We start from the raw sequence: 6,311 nt of genomic DNA, 5'->3' as shown, positions 1-6,311 counted from the left end.
AAAAAAAAGGAAAAGCCAACTGCTTTAATCATTAGCAAGAAAAATGAGAACAGAAATAGAGGAGAGAAAGATCTGAAGAGATTTTGGAACAACAGTTTTTAGGGTGTTTGATTTACTATTCAAGTGTGCACAGCTGCTGCTTAGGGGGGGAAAAGGCACCATGCCAAGTAGGAAAGACAAGGGTTGAACAGCAGAAGAGAGGAGAAGATTGTTTGCAGACTGGGCTATTAAATGGGCTTCAAAATAGTTCCCCTTGTTCTTCCTTCTGCTTCAGGGTCCCAGCAGGTCAGACACATTGCTAAAGTATCATAGGCACCATGTGCTGATACAAGGATTGAAGTCCACCCTGCATTGCTGTAGTCCAGCTTTCCTCATAGGCAAAGATAGCTGCATTAAATGTACTCTTGTTGGCAATGTCTCTCTCCCTCTCTCATCTTTCAAACAATCAGCTGGGGTGGGAGAGATGTAAAGATTCACTTTATTGAAGGGATAGGAGGAAGCACTGTCTATTCAGTGCATTTGGGACAATCAGCATGGCAGTTGTGCCATTGTGGTTGGGACCAGAAGTACCAAAGCTGATCTCAGCAGCAGCTTCCTTACTTTCCAGCAAGGTGAAGGATGTTTCCCTTAGGACCCAGAGAGTTGTCATCATTCAACAGAGACATAGATTGACTTGGTCTTTGAAAGGAGGCTGTAGCAAGGTGTGGTTTGACCTCTCCTCCTAGGTAATAGCAATAGAATGAGAGGTAATGGCTTTATGTTGTGTTGGAGAGGTTCAGGTTGAAATTAAGAGACAATTATTCTCAAGAGGAGTGGTGATGCAGTGGCACAGCTGCCCAGGGAGGTGGGAGAGTCACCATCCCTGGAGGCGTTCAAGAACTGTGGAGATGTGGCACTGAACGATGTGGCCAATGGTCATGGGGGGGTGGGATTGGACTTCATGATCTTATAGAGGTCTTTTCCAACCTTAATGATTCTGTGATAACACTGATCAGCTTGCTCAGGGTTTGTTCAGCCACTTGTTCTGCTGCTCCAGCACTAAAGCACTAAAACCTTTCTCTGCTTCCTTGATGCTATTTTTGCAGTTTGTATCTCCTTGCTCTTGCTCCTGGATTGCACTGTTAGGAGGTTTTAGCAGCACTTAGATCTTGTTCTAAGATCCAAAGGCATGGGTTGATCCTTGGGCAATGGAACCAGGCTGTTTTCTGCCAGCTGTGACCCAGTGTTTTGTGTGCTCTGCACTGATCAGTGCTCAGCCAGAATTGGGTTTATGTTACTGGTTTGGATTATTTTGTTTATGAGAATCTCACTTTTGATGATTAATGTCAGCATGTTATACAAGAGCAGCTTCAAATTTCTCTTTGAAGCATGACTCTAGAAATACTGCCAGATAGTATTTATTCTTAGTCAAATGGTTCTATTCTATGGAAAATGAGAATCTTTGTCAGTTGCAAAAGGCTCTAATACAACACAACTTGTCATCTTATTTACAAACACAGTCTCTTTATTCCAATAAGAGGTGAATACTACACTCAAACATTGGACTGCTCAAACTTGCTGTGAAATAAGCTGGCACTGCCTTCCCGAGTGACCAGTTCAAAGGACTAACCAAACCAGCTGTTGAATTTCACAAAGAGGACTCTGGACGCAACATCTGCTTTTGCCTATTCTCTACTAGTCACAGCTTTCTGATCTTCTAGTTCTCGTTTGGGAGCACGCTTCAGATGAGCTGGAACAGCTTCAGTCTGATTATTTTTTTAATTTATTTTTTTTAGCAAGCTATTTCCACCCTCCCCTGCCAAAAAAAAAATAGGCAGAATTCCTTTCACCTTTTAGGAAATATAATGTTTTAAGGAGACATTCATTTAATTCCTATTACTACTGGATTTTTGAGATGTGATTTATCATGCTTGGTGGTCATGACAAACACACTGCAGCCAAATACAAGAAGAATTATTTGAATGCAGATTGACATGAAGGAAAATTTTCAGAGGAGCTTATGTGCCTAAGGTGTATAAATCCCATTGACTTTGAAGTTTTTACCTAATATCGTTTTAATGATCTTAAGAGTCCGGTTGTCTGGTTTACTAATTAAGAATCAAATTTTCAAAAGCGCCTGTCAGACACTTGCAAATGGAACTTAAATTCTTAAGTCACTAAAGCCCTTCAAAAATTTTTATTTTACATCTGCAGCATTGTATGTCAGTGGGAGCCTTAGTTTCCACCGAACTAAAAATTAAATCAGTGTGACTAGCAAACAGGTAAACTGCTGAGCTGTGTGCTTGGACCTTACTGTCATCCAGCTGTGTTAGTGGCATGGGAACACAATTCCAGAACAAGTGACCTACCATATGTTTTAGGATAGAAATTTTACAGATTTTCATCCAGAGAATGTTTGATTTCATTCTTTGTCTTGCTTTTCCTGGCTGAGTCGTTTTCCATTGTCCCTCACATTTAAATCCCACTTGGTCATTTGTTGAGTGTAGCAGTCAGTACCTAAATAAGTTCTTGCAACTGCTTGAGACCATTGACATTCTTCCTGCAGAGATCCTTCAGTTTTTTTGAGATACATCAGTGTTGCATTAGATGCAGTTATCAGCTGATATCTTTGCCCACGATAAAATACATTTGCAGTCCCAAATAGCTTCTCACTGTAGCAGCTCTGAGGAAGTGCAGCAATAGATGTTCTAGAGCAAGGTGTTTTTTTTCCCCTACTTAAAAAAAGTATTGCATGTATGTATATGCCTCGCAGTCAATCTGTGGTAATTTGTTTAACTTTTACAACAGAGCAGTTCAGTTGGTCTGAGTGATCTACTGATTATAAGCAACAAAAATGGCGGCATACGACAAGTCTTTGAAGTTGAGATTTTTCAGTTTAGGAGTTGGAGAAGAAAGATATCTTCTTAATATGATCTGTGGTTTTAGGCTTCATTTTCTTTCTCTTTCCAGTGTGGCACATCTTTTCCAACTTGTGTGAATAGTGCACCAACATTTGGGAGCACACCTGTGGGTGGTGACTTGTTCATCTGAAAGTTAATTTTGATGCATGTTTTAGTGCTCAAAAACACAGGCTGCTGTTGATTAATTTATGTATGTAGTCTTAGATTAGTCCTAGTTCTCCCCAGAGCCCTCTTCCTGTTTGACTTCTCTGTTGATTCACTGTCTCTGAAAGTTATGATAAATCTAGTTCAGAAAGGGTTCCAAAAATGGCACAGTAGTTGGGAGCTGGTGGTCAGTAAGTAACATAAGACTTGCATACTTGGTATTCCTGTCTCTGATTTTAGTCACAGTTAGCTTCCTCAAAACTCCCACGTCTTCCTGGTCTATGTGCTTACAGGTGATTACAGACAACAGCATCCTCCTTACAAATTCGGTGAGTTCTGGGAAATGAACTGATGTCCAACACCACCTTCTCCTTTTCTGTAGAACTGATATCAAATTCATCAGAACAATCTAAACACTGATTAAGACAAAATTAGCTGATTTAGGTTGAATCGTCCTTTGTTTTCACCCTTTTCCTATCCGGAATCTCAGTCTTGTAATTACACTTGAATATCACACGTGGTATCAGAACTGAAACGCTGTTTAAAATAAAGCATGACCAATTATTTGTTTATTTACTACTAAAAGAGCATTGCCAAATGACTACATTTGGAAAATAAGGCAATGTTTTTAAGTTGAAGGGAAAGAAAAATAAAGGAAAGGGTCCAACTCTTAATCTGCAGAGATTTCTGAAAAGGAATCATTAGCCAAGGAAAGACACGTGTTCTGTGAGGCAAGGATAATTTCTAGCAGTTTACCAGTTCACTGTTTTGGAGCCAATCTACCCCCTTGATCTCCATGTTCAAAGCTTTTCTCCGAAGACTTTGGTTTCTGCAGACTCTGGAGCAGCCCCACAGTAACCCAGTTCTTTACATTGAGCATGTGGGAAATTTTTGGACTAGATTGGTTTACTGGTTTGCCACAAAGTGGATGAGGGCTGTTGAAATCTAGATATCTCCCCACAAGACTTTGGATACAGCTGTAGTAGCTTAATAACACAGAAAACAATACCCATCAATATTACGAATTGTTGAGATTTGTAATGCATTATGTCCTGCTGGTCCAAACTGGGAGCTATGAAAACCCTCAATCTTTCTTCTCTGCTGTGGAGCAGTCTGCACTGGATTCACATGAACTCTTGAATAAACCTTGTCCCAAGGATTGGCTTGATGAGGATTCATTTGTGGAAATGCATTCTGACTACCCTGACTAGGCAAGCAAGTTAGTCGACCTTTCCTTTGGATAGCCATAAAGCATTCCCCAATGGGGGAATTCTGGGGCAAAATGGCAATAGACCTCCTTGACGTGTTTAAGAACATCTCAGTGCACTAATAACCCTTGTTTTCACAAACAGTAGGCTATTCAAGATGGCTTAACAGCACAGAACTAGACCCTATGCCTACTTGGTTGCAACTCAGCACAACCTTCCCTATATTATAGGCATCTTTCTCTGTGTATGAAACCCTTCCCATAAATGCTGTTAATCTAGTTCTAACCATACTTCTGTAAATACAATGACATGGTCAATGGTCCCACAGAGACCACATTTCCTAGTAATGAGGGAAATGGTATTTACAGGAAGGATTTAAATATTTCTTTTGTACTGGAGCATGCATTTTTGCATGTAGTATATGAACCCCTTAGTACAACTATGACTAATGTACTCATCTAATTAAATTTTTACAGCATTCCAGCATGTCAGTGTCAAATGTTTGCCTCCTCATAACATTGTCAGACTCCTCCTTCCTCAGTGCCTGCCTGCCTCCTTCCACACCATGTGAAATTGAGGCTTCATCACCATCTTCGTGAAGACAGGAGAATTCCCTCCTGCTTTCTCTTGTCCCCCAGCTTCTAAACCATTTCAGGTCTGCTGTTTTGCAGAAAGATCTCATCTATTTTTGTGCAATTGGACAGGCAGGGATTAGAATCTAGAGTTTGAAGATAGGAATATGCAAATAAATGGAAGCAAATCACACACAAAGCTTTGTTTCATGTGTAGTTTTCCTAGTAAAAAAGTGAGGCTTTCCCACTGACCAGCTAGCTGCTTGGAAACAGTTTAGGGGGAAGGACATGAAAGCCAGGTGAAAAGGTCTGCAAGGCAACTCTAGGTTACTTGCTTCTAAATAACAAAAAGGCTTATGTGTGGGGATAAAGGGGGATTACACCTTCAGATCAGGCATCACCAGCAAAATGAAGACATTGTTTAGTTCAGCCTGTATAATCTTCTCTTTACAACACAGGCAGGTCATCTTGCGATCTCCTTGAATCCCTAGGTAAGCACTAAGTTGTTGCCTTTAATTAGTCCTCAAGTTATAGTTTAAATGTAGTGGCCTGGCATCTCAATTAGGTATGTGAGATAAGAGCCCAAGAAATGATTTCTCAAGTCTCATATTCTGCAGTGAGGACTTTTGGAGCACTGCCACAGCGCGAGTGCTTCTCAGGGGGAAGCCCAAGGAATTACTGAAAACAAGTGAAGTTTCATCTAGAGAGGCTTTTTTCACTTGGACCACAAAACCAGGTTTAGTTTATTTCAAAAGAGATTGAGACAATAAGGCAGCTCTTTTATTTAGGATACTTACGTACCTCGTAGAAAGCATAATCCTGAGTTTGGTGCTTAGGTTCCTGGGCCAAGTATCTGAAAATAGCTCAGTGTCCAGGAATGGGATTCTTACAGGTGCCACGGTCAGTAGGGGGGACCACCTAAGCAGTCTGATGGGAAGCTCCAAGGGAGAGAATTAGGGGTATTCCTGTGGACTACAGAGAGAGATTCATCTTTTAAAAGCTCATGACCTTAGATATTCCATGGATGCTTAAGCCTGAATCCTTCCCCATAATACGGCTTGAAAAGCAGGGCAAGGTGCTGAGAGTCATCACCCATGGCATTGCAAGTGGTGGAGTCCAAACCCTTGTCTCTCACTTTGTCCTCTGAGCTTCCCCAGTGTTTGGCTGTAGGACATATCCTGTACTGCCCTCCCCATTGAAAATGTCCCCCTTTGTGCAGAGCACTGCAGCGTTCCTTGAGGGCGAGAGGGAATAACACGTGCCAAGGCCCCAGCAAGTTTTAGATGGCTCCAAGATTAAGAAGGGGAAACACAGAGGACCTAAATTGGTGCATGAAAACCCACATGCCATCTAAATTTCACATTCACTGATTAATTCCTTTGGAGAGAGCACCTGAATTGCCGTGTCAGTGAGTGAGCAGCAAGCTGGTCCAAACAAACAAGTGCTTTTCAGCAGGGGCTTACTCATAACAATTTTCATATCTCATT

This window comes from Meleagris gallopavo, chromosome 13, assembly GCF_000146605.3.
Source record: "Meleagris gallopavo isolate NT-WF06-2002-E0010 breed Aviagen turkey brand Nicholas breeding stock chromosome 13, Turkey_5.1, whole genome shotgun sequence".
Lineage (NCBI taxonomy): Eukaryota > Metazoa > Chordata > Aves > Galliformes > Phasianidae > Meleagris > Meleagris gallopavo.
The sequence above is the reverse complement of the archived record's forward strand: the minus strand, read 5'-3'. Positions refer to the sequence as shown.